The sequence below is a fragment of the Pleurodeles waltl genome, chromosome 5 (genome assembly GCF_031143425.1).
Source record: "Pleurodeles waltl isolate 20211129_DDA chromosome 5, aPleWal1.hap1.20221129, whole genome shotgun sequence".
In the NCBI taxonomy this organism is placed as follows: domain Eukaryota; kingdom Metazoa; phylum Chordata; class Amphibia; order Caudata; family Salamandridae; genus Pleurodeles; species Pleurodeles waltl.
Genome location: NC_090444.1, coordinates 1,758,665,966 through 1,758,683,673, shown reverse-complemented (window position 1 = coordinate 1,758,683,673; position 17,708 = coordinate 1,758,665,966). Strand labels below are relative to the sequence as shown.

The 17,708-nt window shown below is 45.1% G+C and overlaps 1 long non-coding RNA gene across 2 annotated transcripts in view; it reads left to right on the top strand.

Annotated features, from left to right (window-relative positions):
• The first annotated feature begins 7,438 nt into the window (after positions 1–7,438).
• Positions 7,439–17,708, top strand: part of LOC138296748 (uncharacterized) — a 46,206-nt gene continuing 35,936 nt past the window's right edge. For both annotated transcript variants that reach the window (XR_011203889.1, XR_011203890.1), the window contains exons 1-2: positions 7,439–7,569; positions 11,457–11,712. This is a non-coding gene — a long non-coding RNA (uncharacterized lncRNA). The remainder of the gene's footprint in view (positions 7,570–11,456; positions 11,713–17,708) is intronic.

Genomic DNA, 17,708 nt, shown 5'->3' with positions numbered 1-17,708 from the left:
TCTCCCAAAGGAAATCCTTTGTTCTGCCTTCCTGGGCTCGATCTTCTCAAGCAACAGGAGGTCAGAAACCTGTCTGGGAGGTGGCAGCAGCTTGGGCTGCCTGGAAACCCTCAGAAGGCTGTAATGACAATACTGGGGTCCTTTAAGGAGCCCTCAGAGTGCATGGAATCATACAATCAATGGTTGCAAAAGCCTTGGGGTATGATTCCAACAAGTTGGATACCAAACATGCCTGTATTCGGAGTTACCATTATGTAGCCGGACATAGGTAGTGACCTATGTCCAGTACATGCGTAAAATTGTGCCTCAGCACTCACGAAGTCCAGGAAAATGGGCCTGGAGTTTGTGGAGGCACCTCTGCTAGTGTAAGGGTGGCCTCACACACAGGTACTTTGCACCGTGCCCTCTGGGCTAGAAGGCCTACTGTAGGGGTGACTTATAAGTGATCTGGTGTAGTGAAAAATGGCAGTGAAAGGGTGTTTGCACCTTTTCACGCAGGTTGCAATGACAGCCCTGCAGAAGCCTTTGCATGGGCTTCCTATGGGTGGCAATATATATGCTGCAGCCTATAGGGATTCCCAGGAACCCCAATGCCCTGGGTACCTGTCAAAGCCCAGCTCACCTGAGTCCTTGTTCAGTTCTGATGGAGGTTGAAGACAATCCGACCCCACCCTGAAACCGCTTGTTCCAGCACACTAGTTTTTAAAACAGTGCACTAAGAACAGAAGCTCAAGGGAAGGGGGGAAGTGGATAAAATAAAATAAAGAGACAACAGCGTTCTTGCGTTTCCACTGTTGAAGTGCTGCACAAATCTGCGGCCCTCTCTGACTTCGGTAGAAACTGGTGCCTAATGAAACATAAACAAAGAACAGATAAGTACATCCTATTCCTAACTGGGTTCCTGACTATCCCTTTATTTATTAGAAATTTTCTTCTAAAAGTACCTCTTGGATCCTGGTCTCTAGTTTCCAGGTTTGGAATGTGTTACTGCTCTGGTATGTGCTTTCTATTACTCTAAAGCTTCTAAAACATTAAACAAATACCGTTATCAGAATTATCAATATCAAACATTCATCTTAATATAACTAAAGCCTAAATTGCCAATAGCAGACTCACTTTTCCCATATTTCCAGAATCTTTTATAAAACAAATACTGTACTTTTACGTCAAAATACAGCATGTAATTTGTGCAAGTCCTTGATTTACTGTTTGCCTTGCTGTTAATGGTTTCCACGGTTCGATTCTTAAAAGTTCCATAAAAAAATGTTTGCTTCACAAAGTTCCGCAAAGTATTGTTGTAACAAAGAGTTTGAATCACAATGTTCGTGGAAGGTATCTTGTTTCAAATTGTCTATACACGAATCCAGAAATTGTTGTCAAAGTTCTTTCAGGTAATAAAAGTTTTGCACTTACTTGTTGCTGGCAAGAGATACTGATCAGTCTAACCTTGTCTTCTTTCTATTTTGCAGGTTGCTTGTAGGAGAGAGGCTGAGGCAAGGAGGAACCGGAAACCGGAAGAAGGAAGAGCCAGCAGCTGCGCCCATTGAAGCCAATGAAAGTCTGTAGAGAGCAGGAGTGCCAGCGCCGAGGGATCTGTCCTCAGGTAAGCGGGAGGTAGACGAGCACAAGCACTGGGCGAGGCTCGAGGGCTGCCTTTTATAGACAGGGCTGGGTGTGGTCCTCACATGCTGCACATGTTCTTGAAAGGTGTGCAGAGCTGGGTGTGGTTTGAAGAGCTGGGTGTGGTCCTCACATGCTGCACATGTTCTTGAAAGGTGTGCAGAGTTTCAGTTATTATGCAAATGAGTTAAATTAACACATGGCCTAGAGAGGAGTGTTTTAAAGAAGCCTTGGTAAAAGCAAGGCCCAATGTGTAAACAAAACAGCACATTAAACAACATACACAGAAGCCTAGGGGGGGGGGAAGGTGAGATAACAAGAAAGGCTTTCAATAGTAAGTTTAAAAGGGAGCTATTACAGAACCCACTAGTGCAGTGAGAGGGGACATGCTCTTTGCTGTGCACAAACCCTAACAGTTGCCCCCCTCAAAGGCCCTCCTACAGGACGGGGTTTTCCTGGATTTTTTAAATAAAACCGTCTAATCAGCTGTGGGGCATGTACATATGATGCTGGTTCCCATGAATTCTCAGATTCATCATATCCTTTCCATTCTACTAAATAAAACAGACATCCACTAATTCTTTTTGAGTCTTTTATGCTTTTCACTTCATATTCTAGATTTCCCTTAATTGGTATGGGTGGAGGTGGTGGTTCAGGTCGGGTTTTTGGATTGTACGGCTTAAGCAAGAACACATGGAATGTAGTATTTACTGGATATTCTTTTGGTAAATTTACTGTTACCGGGTTTACTATGGCAGTTATACTAAAGGGTCCAATGAAATGTGGTTACAGCTTTCGGGATCCCTCTATGTTTAGGTTCTTTGTGGAGAGCCATACCTTGTCACCGATTTTATACATTGGGGCCTCAGATCTGTGTTTGTCTGCTTGTCTTTTCATGCTTTCCTTGTACTTTAATAAATGTTTCCTGGCTTTGTCTTGTATGTCACCTAACCTTGTTAGTCTATCCGTTACTGTAGGTAACAGAGAATCTTCTAACAAAATGGTTATAGCTCTTGGATGATACCCCTGCAAGAAATAGAATGGTGAGCAAAGTAGAGCTGAATGCTCAGTATTATTATAAACAAACTCCGCTACAGGGAGAGCTTCCAACCATTCACTAGAATAATCAGCCAATAAACAACGTAGCGTTTGAAGTAAGGTTTGGTTCAGTCGTTCAGTCTGTCCATCTGTCTCTGGGTGGAAAGCAGTGGATAATGCCACATCTATTTTCAGTTTTTTACATAATTTTTTCCAAAATTTAGAGTTGAACTGGCTCCCTCGGTCTGACACCACTTTGCTTGGCAAACCATGTAAACGCACAATTTCCCTTATAAAAATATCGGCAAATTCTGCCGCCGTGGGTAATTTCCGTAATGGTACAAAATGTGCCATTTTAGATAAAAAATCCACTATAACCAACACTGTTGTGAAAGATTTTACAGGTGGTAAACCTACAATAAAGTCTACGCTCACAGTGTGCCAAGGTTGCTTGGGTGTTGGCATTGGTATTAACAAACCGTCAGGGGCCTTATGAGAAGATTTATGTCTTGCAAAAATTGGACAGGTAGTGACAAATTGCTTAATGTCCTTTCTTATAGTGTCCCACCAAAAATGTTTTTGCACATTTTCCAGGGTTTTTACCCAACCAGGATGACCTGCCAACGGTGAGGCGTGATGCCAAATTATCACCTGTGTTTGTAATTCAGAGGTGGGCACTAACAGCATGTTGTCGTGATACAATAAACCTCGTTGTATTGTGTTATGGGAATCTTTTAACCAATCCTGAGGTGCTATTTGCATGTGTGCATTATATAGATCTGTGATGAAATCCTTCTGTTGTACTGGTGCCAAAAACTTTTGGGGAGGAATAATGGGTTCTCCTATTTTATCTTGTTTCATGTCTGAAGTATGTCCGTATCTAGATAACACATCAGATTGAATTTGTTGTGCACCTGGTCTATAGGTTATTACAAAGTCAAATGTGCTAGAAAAATTTAACCAGCGCATCTGACGTGGTGTTAGTGCTTTAAGTGATCCAAAAAACTGTAGGTTCCTATGGTCAGAAAAGATTGTAACTGGGTACTTGGCTCCCGTTAAATGGTGCCTCCATTCTGAAAAGGCTACTTTGATAGCTAGTAGTTCCCTTTCAGCCACAGTGTAATTTTGTTCAGCTGGTAATAACTTTTTGGAATAGAAGGCTATAGGATGTAACTGGCCATCTACTGCATCTCGTTGAGAGAGAACTCCTCCTAAAGCTACTTGTGAAGCATCCGCTTCAACAAAAAAAGGCAAGTCAGGATCAGGATGTTTCAGAATTGGGGCTGAAGTGAACTTTTGTTTTAGGAGTTGAAAGGCGTGTGCCGCCTCATCAGTCCAAAGAAATCGTTGCCCTTTCCGCAACAAGGTAGTTATTGGGGCCGCAATGTCTGCGAAATGTGCAATAAACCTCCTATAAAAATTGGCGAAACCCAGAAATTTCTGAATATCTTTTACAGAGGATGGTTCTGGCCAATCAGCAATAGCACTGATTTTCTTTACATCCATAGTTATTCCTTGAGGTGACAGGCAGTATCCTAAAAAGTCCACCTTGCTGACATTAAAAGTACACTTTTCTAACTTAGCAAAAAGATGATTTTCTTTTAACTTTGATAATACTGCACGAACATGTTGGGTGTGTTCTTCTGAGTTCTTAGAGTAAATGAGGATGTCGTCTATGTATACTATGACACAAACTTCCAGGAATTCGTGTAGGACCTCATTTATAAAGAACTGAAAGGCCGCGGGGGCATTACATAACCCAAAGGGCATTACTGTGTACTCAAATAAACCAAACTTTGTCTTGAAAGCTGTCTTCCACTCATCCCCCTCTTTTACTCGGACCAGGTGGTAAGCTCCCTGCAGATCTAGTTTAGTGTATACAGTAGAATGTCTTAACTGATCCAACAACACAGGTATTAGAGGAAGAGGATATTTATTCTTTATTGTAGCCTTATTTAGTTCTCTATAATCGATACACGCGCGCAGGGATTTATCCGGCTTCGGGATAAAAAAGAGTGGAGATGACACCGGAGATGTGGAATGACGGATGAACCCAGACTGTAGTAGATCATCTAGGTAGGTTCTTAAGTATTTGGTTTCTTCGTCAGTCAAAGCATATACTCTGTTATTAGGTAAAGGGGCCCCTGGGATAAGATCTATACGACAGTCATAAGACCTATGTGGGGGCAGCACACTAGCCTTTACTGGATCAAAGGCGTCTTTAAAGTCAGAATATTCAGGAGGGAGACTTGGTTCATCTTGTATAACACTAGCACAGTGTAATACTGTGCTCTGTTCTGTACCTGCTTCTTGATAGCAATTGGTTCTACAGAAAGAGGAATCCAAAGTAACATTTCTATTCACCCAATCAATTTTTGGGTTATGAGTTGTTAACCAGGGTACCCCGAGAATCAAACCAAAATTAGGAGTATCTATCAGATCAAAGCTAATCACCTCTGTGTGCCCGTTCTGACAGACCATAACAAGTGGACTTGTTTGTTTTGTGATTAATCCAGAGGTCCATTCTGACCCATCCACTGCACATACTGCTTCTGGACAAGGTTTTAGGCACATAGGAAGTCCTAAGTTTTCAGCTAACTTATTATCCACAAAATTTCCTGTCGCGCCTGAGTCCAGTAGGACAGGGAGAGAATGCCTCACTTGGGTAGTAACAATTAAAACAACCTGAATTATGAAATGTCTAGGTATGTGCGGTACCATGAAGGCTGCAGCATTAGAGGTTTGATTAAGATGTTTTCTCGAACAAGTAACCTCTCCCCTTGTCGAGCTTAATCGTTTCCCGATTCAGTTGAGGAGGTGGAGGAAACAGCACCCTTTCGTGGATTTTTAGGCTTTACTGGACATTCTCTGGCAAAGTGACCTGCCCTTCCACAATATAAACATAATTGAAGTTTTCTCCTTCTTTCTTTTTCCTCTGATGTGAGTGAACCTCTGAGTGTCCCTATTTGCATAGGCTCAGGTTCAGGGAGTTTATTATCTGGGTCTTTCTTCTCGTGTCTAATACAAGTTAACCGTGATTCCAGTTTGTATTTATCTCCCTTTCTTTCTCCTAGTCTATGTTCTAATTTCACAACTAAATCTACAAAGTCCGAATAGTCTTCTGGCAAATCAACAATATGAGCCAGCGCGTCTTTTAACTCGTCTCTCAAACCTTTATAGAAAAGGGAGACACGCTTTTCTTCTGGCCAGTGTGTCTCGTGAGTAAACGATTAAAACTAGTGAGATAGGTCAATAAATCCTTGTTACCTTGTTTAAGATTTAAAAGCTCATTATCACTTGCCTGTATTAAAGTGTGTTTTGCAAAAAGGCTGGTCATGGTATGTTTAAATTGATTCCAATTATGGAGGATGGGATCATCTCTCTCCACGAAAGGAATTGACCAATTGGCTGCTGTGCCACCCAAATAAGACAAGATGAATGCCACTTTCGTAGCATCAGTAGGGAACTGTTGTGGCTTACAAACGATGTGTAATTGATATTGATTGATAAAAACATGGAATTTGTTACTATCTCCATGAAAACGTTCAGGTGCTGCTAAGGGCACAGCATTAGGAACATTAACAGTGACCTCAACTGGGTGAGGCAAAGTTGTATGTTTTGATGGCGCCCCTGTCTCTGAGGAGGTTTTAAACAAAGGTGTAAAAGCTGTGTTCCACTGAGATACCCTAAATTTATACCTGCTTAAATCCTGTTTTAAAGAGGTATTCTCCATCTTTAATCTCTCTATTTCCTCTTGCATATGTTGCAAGATGCCAGACACTGATTCATTATGAGCCAAGTCCTCATTTAGGGCCTGCGCCATATCCGTGACGTCAATGCCCTCTATTTCTTCCCCGATATTCATCGTCCACCAGAACTGAATTTTTATTTTTTATTTAAGGCTTGTGCTTCTGTCAAAGCCCAGCTCACCTGAGTCCTTGTTCAGTTCTGATGGAGGTTGAAGACAATCCGACCCCACCCTGAAACCGCTTGTTCCAGCACACTAGTTTTTAAAACAGTGCACTAAGAACAGAAGCTCAAGGGAAGGGGGGAAGTGGATAAAATAAAATAAAGAGACAACAGCGTTCTTGCGTTTCCACTGTTAAAGTGCTGCACAAATCTGCGGCCCTCTCTGACTTCGGTAGAAACTGGTGCCTAATGAAACATAAACAAAGAACAGATAAGTACATCCTATTCCTAACTGGGTTCCTGACTATCCCTTTATTTATTAGAAATTTTCTTCTAAAAGTACCTCTTGGATCCTGGTCTGTAGTTTCCAGGTTTGGAATGTGTTACTGCTCTGGGATGTGCTTTCTATTACTCTAAAGCTTCTAAAACATTAAACAAATACCGTTATCAGAATTATCAATATCAAACATTCATCTTAATATAACTAAAGCCTAAATTGCCAATAGCAGACTCACTTTTCCCATATTTCCAGAATCTTTTATAAAACAAATACTGTACTTTTACGTCAAAATACAGCATGTAATTTGTGCAAGTCCTTGATTTACTGTTTGCCTTGCTGTTAATGGTTTCCACGGTTCGATTCTTAAAAGTTCCATAAAAAAATGTTTGCTTCACAAAGTTCCGCAAAGTATTGTTGTAACAAAGAGTTTGAATCACAATGTTCGTGGAAGGTATCTTGTTTCAAATTGTCTATACACGAATCCAGAAATTGTTGTCAAAGTTCTTTCAGGTAATAAAAGTTTTGCACTTACTTGTTGCTGGCAAGAGATACTGATCAGTCTAACCTTGTCTTCTTTCTATTTTGCAGGTTGCTTGTAGGAGAGAGGCTGAGGCAAGGAGGAACCGGAAACCGGAAGAAGGAAGAGCCAGCAGCTGCGCCCATTGAAGCCAATGAAAGTCTGTAGAGAGCAGGAGTGCCAGCGCCGAGGGATCTGTCCTCAGGTAAGCAGGAGGTAGACGAGCACAAGCACTGGGCGAGGCTCGAGGGCTGCCTTTTATAGACAGGGCTGGGTGTGGTCCTCACATGCTGCACATGTTCTTGAAAGGTGTGCAGAGCTGGGTGTGGTTTGAAGAGCTGGGTGTGGTCCTCACATGCTGCACATGTTCTTGAAAGGTGTGCAGAGTTTCAGTTATTATGCAAATGAGTTAAATTAACACATGGCCTAGAGAGGAGTGTTTTAAAGAAGCCTTGGTAAAAGCAAGGCCCAATGTGTAAACAAAACAGCACATTAAACAACATACACAGAAGCCTAGGGGGGGGGGAAGGTGAGATAACAAGAAAGGCTTTCAATAGTAAGTTTAAAAGGGAGCTATTACAGAACCCACTAGTGCAGTGAGAGGGGACATGCTCTTTGCTGTGCACAAACCCTAACAGTACCTAGATACCATATACTAGGGACTTACAAGGGGGCACCAGTGTGCTAATTGTGGGTTAAATACTGTGATAACAGTAACCAACAACTACATTTAAGGTAAAGAGCATAACTACTGGGGTCCTGGTTAGCAGGATCCCAGAAGACACAGTTAAACACATTGAAAAACAGGCCAAAAGCAGGGGTAACCAAGCTAGGAAGAGGCTACTTTCCTTCCCAAGGCCATGTAGATTTTGAAAAGTGTCGGGCTGAGTGAAAATCCTTGGGGCACTCTGCAGCATGTGTCTTTGGGTTCTGATGTGAACGGCAGTAGTCTGACACTGTGTTCTTCCGGTGAGGAAGGACCTGATCCAATCCACTGCTTTATCTTGGATGTTGGCTTTTTGTAGTCTAGCGCAGAGGGTGAAGTGTGAGACAGTGTCAAAGACAGCAGATAGGTCGATGCCTCAGTAGTGTAGTATGATGTATATGTTGTCGGTGGCTGCTAGGAGTTCAGTTTCGGTGCTGTGGTTGCTTCTGAATCCGGATTGGGATGGGTCCTGGATTTGGTGTGTCTCGAGGAATTCTGTGAGTTGCTAGTTGATGGCCTTCTCTGTTACCTTGGCTGGGAAAAGGAGCAGAGAGATGGGTCTGTAGTTTTTCAGCTCCCTTGGGTCCATTAGTGGGTTTCTTGAGAATTGTGTTGATCTCGGCATGCTTACAGTCTTATGGGAAGGTGGTGGTCTTGAAGGATCGGTTGGTAGTTCGGCAGAGCTCCGCTGCTATGGTGGCTCTGGCCAGGTTAAAGATATGATTAGGGCACGGATCCTAGAGTTCTCCTGAGTGGATGGAGTTCATGAGTCTTTGGGTGTCCTCTTTGTTGATGGGGGTCCAGGAGTTCAGGATCTAGTGAGGTGCTTGGTCCGTGGTGGTGAGAGGTGCGGGAGGGTTTGTTTCCTGAAGCCTTTGTAAGTGTCCTGGATTTTTCAGTGAAAGAAGGTGGCAAGGTTGTTGCATTGGTCTTGGGAGGGAGGGATGGATGAAGTGTCTGTCCCAGGGTTCGTGAACTCTTTGACGATGGTGAAGAGCTCTTTGCTGTTGTGAGTGCTGGTGCTGAGGCTTGCTTGAATGGCGGCTTTTTTGGTGGCTCTGATGTTCTGGTGGTGCGTGGTGACTGTATTCTTGGAGGCTGTGTGGTCTTAGGTTGATTTGCTGTTCCTCCATTTCCATTCCAGTCGTCTGCAGGAGAGTTTGGATTCTTGTGGGTCTGCTGTAAACCATTTAGGTGTTTTGCCATGTCAATTTCCTGCTGATTTTCTTAGGGTGATACGTTGTTGGCGCATTCTGATAACCAGCGGTTTAGATTGCGTGCAGCTTCGTTTGCATCCGCGGCGTCCAGTGGCAGGGAGTGGTTGAGAACGTTGGTGAGTTGTAGTTCTGTAATTTTCCAAAAGCATCTGCCGAGGTGGTGGAGGTCATAGTAGCGTGCATGGTTCTTTGTGAAGATGAAGTGGATGCACTTGTGGTTGGTCAAATGGTGTTCGGAGGTGTGAGAGATGGTGATGTTGTTCCCTGCTGAGAAAACGGGGTCGAGAATGTGTCCGGCTCTGTGGGTGGGGATATTGACGATTTGTTGGAGCCCGAGTGTTGTGAGGTTGTCCAGGAGGTTTGTGGTGTTGGGGTCATCATGGGTATCAAGGTGGAAGTTGAGGTTGCCGGGTAGGATGTAGTTGGAGGAGGTGAGTGCTTGGGGGGTGACAAGGTCGGCAATGTCTTCGCAGAATCGGGGTCCAGGAGACCTGTAGGTGAGGGTGACACAAAGGGAGGCGTTGGGGTTGGTCTGAATCTGGAAGTGTAGGGTTCATGGGTTGATGGAGACTGTGACTCATTGGTGGTTGTCAGGCAGAGGTTGTTCTTGTAGACTATGGCAATGCCTCCTCCAGGCCGGTTAGCTCTGTCATTGTGGTTGATTTTGTAATGTCCAAGATGGCCGTGGCGATGTCTGGGGCAGCTGTGGGGGTGATCCATGTCTCCGTGAAGAAGGCGACACCCGGGGCTGTTGAGTCGAGGAGGTCCTAGACTACTACTGCGTGCTTGACGAGGGGGGCATGTATTGAGGAGTATGCACTTGAGGTGGTTGTCAGTGCTTGGTACAGGATCGTGAGGTGGTCCTTGGAGGGTGCGGGAGCATGCACGGTATGAAAAAGGTTCATTAGTGTTCCTGGGGTCGGCTAGGTGGCTGACGATCTTCCCGGGTTGAGGGTGCGTAGAGTGCTGGCGTCGAACCAGCAGATGGGTCCATGGCGCTGGGCGTGGTCCAGGCACGGACGGGCGCAGATGGGCTTGCCTTCGCCTGCTAGCAGAGCCCCGGGCCTGGATGGCTAAACTGCAGACACTGACCTGGTACCCATCTTAACTCGGCTGTATAACTCTTTTAGCACGTCTGTACACTCACTGATACTATGCATCTAGCAACCATTACAGTTATGCCTAACCCGGGCAATGACCTCGCCTACTATTCTTCATACTGCCCTATCTCACTGTTAAATGTTAACGCCAAGATTTGTACAAGCATATTAGCCACCCCCTCGGCCCCATACATGCAACATCTAGTGGACCCTGCTCAAGCAGGGTTCATATGTGAACTAACTGTAATGATAACAACAAGATTTGTGCCATCTTCTTGACAAGGCCCCCCGGTCCCGTACCCCCTCCATTCTACTGTCTGTTGACACCAAAGGCTTTTGACCGGGTACACTGACCATATCTCCAACTGGTCCTCGATAAAATGAGCTTGGGCCTAAGGTTCTGCCGATGGGTATGGCCCAGCTACAAGCACAAATGGACAGCTGTCTGAGTCAACGGCCTGATGACTCAGTCATTTGAATTCACTAGGGGTACATGTCAGGGCTGTCCCCCCTGCTCTTTGCCTACTATATTGAACCCTTTGCTGAATAGGTATGCTTAAACAATGGCATTGAGGACTTGCAGATGGGAGGCAGAGAGCATAAACTGGCACTTTATGCTGACTATGTGATGATCATACTTATGAAGCCTCTTTAACCTCACTGATCATGGAGATGGAGCCATTCAGGAGAGCCCCCGGTTTTAAAATCAACTTTCTGAAGTTCCGACTGTCCAATATTGTTAACCTCACCCTGCCTAAGGCCGACCAGGCACATCTGGATCACCTTTTTGTCAGATCTAGGGCGATGCTCAATCTAGGGCCCGCTGCATGCATCCTTGGACCAACCTCACAAGCACTTACGCCCTCATGTCTTAACGTTAGATGTGGCAAGGCACACAAAGCTGCGTCGTCTGCTCTGTGGTGGTTGCGCTGTTGTATGTGCTGAATAGAAAGGTATGACTAGAACTATTATTGTATTCTAAAGGTTTGAAGAACCATTGTATTCAGCAGTTTTAGAACCTTTTGTTATATACTCTGTGCCCACTTTGGTTTGTTTGTTTCCTTTATAGCCTTGTAGTCTAGTTAAGACTATGTTTCCCAGGTCTCCTCAATGGAAGCCATCGTGGGCGTGGCAGGATTGAATAAAGCTGCCACGCCCAGTGCCTCGTGCTCACTGTTCTTCCGGATGTCCTCCGAGGTGGATCCCTCTCCCATTCAGCTAATCGTAGCCCGGTCTTGTGGCAGCTTTTGACCAACAGGCCAAGAAGGTCCTTCCCTGGTTGTCCAATATTTTGCACAAGTTCAGAGCAGGCCATGCTCTGCGTGGTAAGAGAAAGATCAATACAAGTGTGAGTGCAAGGATCGCATATGGCTGTATGCGTGTGTAGTGAGCGTATCACATGTTGCGGTACGTGGTCAGTGAAAAAGTGTGAACGAATCTTAAAGTGTGAATGATCTTGAATTATGAAGGAATCTTGGTACTTGAGACAGGAGTTTGGGCGCATAGAGTATTTGTGTTTGACAGCGCTCGATTTATGTGAGAAACTTACTCAGAGTTAACCTTTTGTTTGTTTGTTTTTTATATTATTGAGCTGTGGTGCAGGGCAAGAAGAGAACCAGATGCCTTGCCCTAAAAGAAATCAGTAAGAACTCATGAAGTTAAAGAGTCCACCTATATAAACATTTTCATTTGAATAGCGATCAAAGTGCACAGTGCACAAAAGCTTCAATTCCTGGTGATCCTTTGACTATCCACAAGCCGTGTGTTAGCATTGATCAAGAGGCTCTATAATGAAAATATTGTTTTGATTTCTTTGTTGTTGCTTTAATCTTTAACTTAACAGGTCTCCCACCTCACTGTTCCCTTACACTATCCCTTCCCCTCACCTGGCCACTCTAAGACTCAGTGCTGTTGAAGCATTTCAGATTTGGAGGTGCCTGGAGATGGGCCTTTGTCAGCATCGCATGCACCTCCTGAGTAAGGAGATCTCTGTTCTGACACTTTTCTCCTTCGCTTGGGCAGCCCAGGGGGTGACCTAGCTGGGCCTCCAGATACTCCTGATGCAAGGCCTGACTATCAACAGCAACTATGCAAAGCTACTGACCACTACCAGGTTTGATCTCTCTGCCTGGAAGAGACACACTCTCTCGTGGCGGGGACGGCTAGTGGTGGTCAAAATGACACTTCTACCAAAGCTGCTGTATGTCATGCAAACATTACCACTGTAGCCCCCTCCTTCTGCCCTGCAGTCCCCCTAGTGTATATATTTCACCAGTGACGCATGCTGCGATAGGAGTCTGGGACACAGTGCAAACCTGGCATAAGCTCTCCTCATGCATATCACCCCGGCCCCCTTTATAGGCAATTCTGACTTCCTGCCAGTGGCACAGGGCCCCTCTTTTGGCCCCGGCAGATGACGAGCTGCAAGAGGTTAAGTGATGTATTTGAGACCGAGGGCATTATGGATTTTGCACAACTCCAGAATCAATATGGTTTTCCCTCCAATGCTCGCTGGCAATACGTGGCCTTAATGCACTGGGTACTGCAACCCCAGGTTAGCTCCCACTTATGCCGTCATCTGACCTCATTTAAAAAGTGCCTTATCACCTGATCGTCTGACAAGCACATACTCTCCAACATTCGTAAATTTAGTATTGGCCCCCAAGAGCCCCCCAAATCCCCAGTGCATAAACGCTGGAAACTTGAGTGTGAACATACCTTTACTGTCAAGGAATGGGGCGACATCTGGCACAGGGCCACTCCCGGTATGGAGGCCTGAGGCGGGCCGACTCCATTCCCTCCTCTCTGGGGAGGCTGCTGCTGAAGCAAGTACTCCATTGCCAAGAGATTGGACCCTGCCTCTGCGACCTGTGACTGGACCTCAGAGGTAAGGTCTGATATGGAAATGGCTGGGCGAACCAGCCTTACTTCACACTGTGAGTAATGATGACTTGTGGAGCGGCCTGCCTATCTGTGCATTGTGTGGCCCTCCCTCGGCCTGGGTGGCTGGATGAGTTCAGCGCTTGTCCCTGCTGTGTGCCATGTGTGAGGAGAGACCTCTCACGATGCGATAACCTGGATTATAATAATCAGTTATGTGAGACTGGAGAAGGCACCCTAAAAAGCCCCTGACCCCAGCCCTTTGTTCTCTTTGCCCATATTATCCTACTAATAGTCTGGGGAGTGCTGAGCTGCTACAGCCGTAGCTCATAGGGGCCCTTGAGGTTGCAGCTCTGCACTCCAAGAGATGCACGGACTCCTGCTTGCCATGTTGTTTGGATGCTTTGCTGGGGGTGCACAAAAAAGCATAAGGAGTGGGGCTTAATAAGTCTGCCTTGTTATTGACTGCTGCAGTTGGGAGCACAATGTCTGACTGGTTTGGGTGCATTGCTAGGAGTCCCTGTTGGAGGTGGACACTTGTGTTGTTGTACCATAGCCTGTGCACTCCTTTGTGACTGGAGGTGGTCTCCTGCCAACAACGAAAGCGTCTTACCTGAGGACCTGTGTGAAGCCCTGAGGGGTGGGCTGCACAGCCCCTGGGGTGCTGGACTTGGGATATCCTGACGGGCTGCCCTTGGGAGACATCTGAAACCTACTACCACTTCTGTGGAGGGACCTTCCAAGCCCTGTTACCTTCCACATACCCTACTCCACGATACCGCCATAGGGTGCACTAAGTCTATGTGCTCTTGTCCAAACAGGGTTGTGAGACTTCATAGCACAGTCAATCAGATGGCTCCTCCACGCACACCTTAGATGACTGTATCCCACCCGTGAACCTGGCTGCCCCACTGGATAAGCTAGACCTAATACTTCATGAGATACGCAACTCCATATCATCCATTGAGCATCGTATTGATGCCCTGTCAGCATATCTGATGACCACTGCATGGTGCCTGGCAAAATGCACACAGCAGAAACAACACTGTCCGAATTTGCTCCCTAACAGGCATTGAGTTCTTCTGCTACAGCGCAACTCCAAAAACAATGTCAATACCTGCATGAGAGAGTGGAAGACACTGAGGGCTGGGCCCGTTGGAATAATGTACGCATATTGGGCATCTTGGAGGGTATGGAGGACCTCAACCCGATGCTCATCATTGAACTCATTGAACAATGCCTCCTAAAAACAGTTGCTCCTCCCTCAGGGCCTATCATCTTTGTACTAGAGTGGGCTCATAGGATGCCATCTTGGCATCTTTTCCCAGCACCACTGCAACCTATTTTAGCCCGGATACTTAATTACAGGGACTGTGGGGCTTCTATCCGAGTGGACAATGTCAAGGTATCCCTTTTCCCTGACTATAGATTGTAAGTGCAGACGCGCTGCACATGCTTTAAGGCCTTAAGTATGATTTAAGGTTCCCTGCCCTCTTAAACATAATACATGATGAACGTCGCCCACCCCTGTAGGAGAGACCACAGAAGGTGGAATGTGGACTGCCTCAGAGCCACAGGCAGCCGAGGTGATCAATCTCGCAGGCTGCATCCTCTGCACAACAAGCGTTAGAGTGCAGAGTGTCAGTACTGAGCAAGATCGCATTGCTTGGTTCACAGCAACGCCAGCTCTCTCCTTCAAGCTCTTTGGCAAGTGTGAACTCCGACTCCAACTCTAATCCCAGGATGGCGCTATACCCAACTGTGACACTGCAAACTGCAGACACTGTGATTTGATCTTAACAGAAGTTTTTTTTTCTTCACTTTATTATGTTTATTGATGTCAATATAACTGACTGCATTGCTCTAATGGATGTTCCCTCCTCCCCCTCTTATTTGCTTGTCTGGCTGTGGGTGGGTGCCAATTGGGTAGTTACTGTGCATCTAATTTGCGGCTGAAACTACAGTAATATGACTTTTATGTCTTCCTACAGTTGTTTTCATTTGGGGTTCTTGGGTGGCTGGGTCGGGGTGCATGCAATACCTGTTCCCTGCTAGAGATGGCACTATCTGATTCTACTTGGTCCCCCACCTCAAGTGATTGCAAATGGTTTACTTGTTTTTCATGTTTAGTTGGTTCAGTTTTGTTTGGTCGAACACAGTTTGTATGTTGAACCTAGTATGAGGTAACTGTTTTTTTTTCAACAGATGGGCCACCAAGTCTGGAGTAGCTTTTCTTGTGCCGGAAATGATACCACCACGTTAACTTATATTGTAATAGCAAGATGTCGACAATCTTACAGCACTACACAATACTGGGAAATAAAAAAGATGTTATTTTACCAACGGTATCCACAGCCCTGTCAGAGTGGTCCTACCTGCCCTGGTTTTTGGGTGGTGATTTCAATGCGGCCCTCGATACTACTTTAGACCATTCCCAGGCATTTCATTATTAACCACCACAGGGGTTCAGCAGTCAGTCTCTAAGGAACTACAAGATGTAGAGAAGCGATTGGGTATCCTTGAACAAGAGACAGCCTGTGACGCTTCACGACAGCCAGCCCTGCAAGCCAATAGAATACAACATGCAGAACTCCAAAAACAAATACGGCTGCTTGACTTCAAAACATATACCCAAAAGCTACATTCCAGGGCGGGCAGGGCGGGTACTCTTCTTGCTCATATGATTTGTCCACAGTTATCACCCACGCCGATCCTATCCATAACCATATCTACTGGCCCAAGTAGCGTTACTCAACTAGCCATTAATTTTTTTTAAACACATTTTATTACTTTTAATAAACAACCATCTGGATAGTACATTTGACATAATGGATATCTTCATACATTATTATCTCAGTTTGAATCTACATGTGCTAATAGACTGTCTGTCGACAAGACCAGATCCTCGGTGTTTGCGGATGTTCCCAATATGTCCACCTCTTGGCAGCTCCAAACTCTACTAGCTATTATAGCACAGAGTTAAAGAATGGCCAAGCGGGGGATGGGGTTTAGGTTGAGAACAGCGAGGAAGGAGACCTGTGGAAACAAGAGTTAAGAACACAATAGCAAGGTCATTCACATTAATCTTCATTAACTTTGTTTTAACTCTTTATGCTCTAATAACATGAGAGATCAAGAACTTTTCAATAACGTGACCTTTTTATAATCATATACTCTGAACATTGAACTTTCTCAAGTTAATCCTTAGAATAGCAATTACATCACAACAAGAGTCAATGAGTACATTTGTTCCCAAATAATTAACTTCTAGAGGATTCATGAATGATACTGTAGAATAGGCAAACTGACTAAACTTGTTTTGTCTAAAAAGATCACACTCTGTTTGATCTAAGTTTCAAGATTCAATTGCTCAGAAATTATTGCGCACCTTATTGCCAGACTGCGCATCAAGACTCAAGTACCTAGAATGATCGTGTGCTCTGCCGATCTGAACTGCAAGGGTTAATTGCCAAGAATGAATTGCGCACACTGTTGCTGATTCAACCATCAAGATTTAAATGCCTCGAAATGATTGCGCACTCTGCCGATCTGAACTGCAAGGGTTAATTGCCAAGAATGAATTGCGCACACTGTTGCTGATTCAACCATCAAGATTCAAATGCCTTGAAATGATTGCGCACTCTGCCGATCTGAACTGCAAGGGTTAATTGCCAAGAATGAATCGCGCACACTGTTGCCGATTCAACCATCAAGATTCAAATGCCTTGAAATGATCGCGCACTCTGCCGATCCGAACTACAAGGGTTAATTGCCAAGAATGAATCGCGCTCACTGTTGCCGATTCAACCATCAAGATTCAAATGCCTCGAAATGATCGTGCACTTTGCCGATCCGAGCTGCAAGGATTAAGTGCCAAGAGTAAATCGCACACACTCTAAATCACAAAGCCAAAAAACTCAAATGTTTCTAGAAAATGGAGTCGAGGCCTATCCCGAACTCCGCCTTACCACCCTGCTTGAAGATCAGCAAGATAATGAGGACAGGGCCAGGAAATGTCCAAGTAGGCCTCCGGAACAGGAGCCCTGGAAAATGCTGCTGCTCTGCACCGGGGCCTCTGAATAGTGAGCACGTGGAGCTGGGCTGGGTTCCTTAAATAGACTCAAGCCCCGCCCACATGCCACACCCAACCAGGCTGCAGGAATGGCTTGAAAATGAACAAAACATTACAAACAGCATTAATGACATTTCAAGATAAACACCTGCAATGCAGGTATCAACACACAATGCATGAATTATTACATTGCATAAGGTTTGTCATTTTGCATTATGTTGCCTGTAGAGCACGCACTATCCTGGTGTTGACAGTACTCCCCCCTCCAGAACGCGCTCTAGGGCCTGGCTTGTCTGGGTTTAGACGGTGAAAACGCTGCAATAGTCGTGGAGCATGAATGTCAGATGCTGAGACCCATAAGTCGTTCTC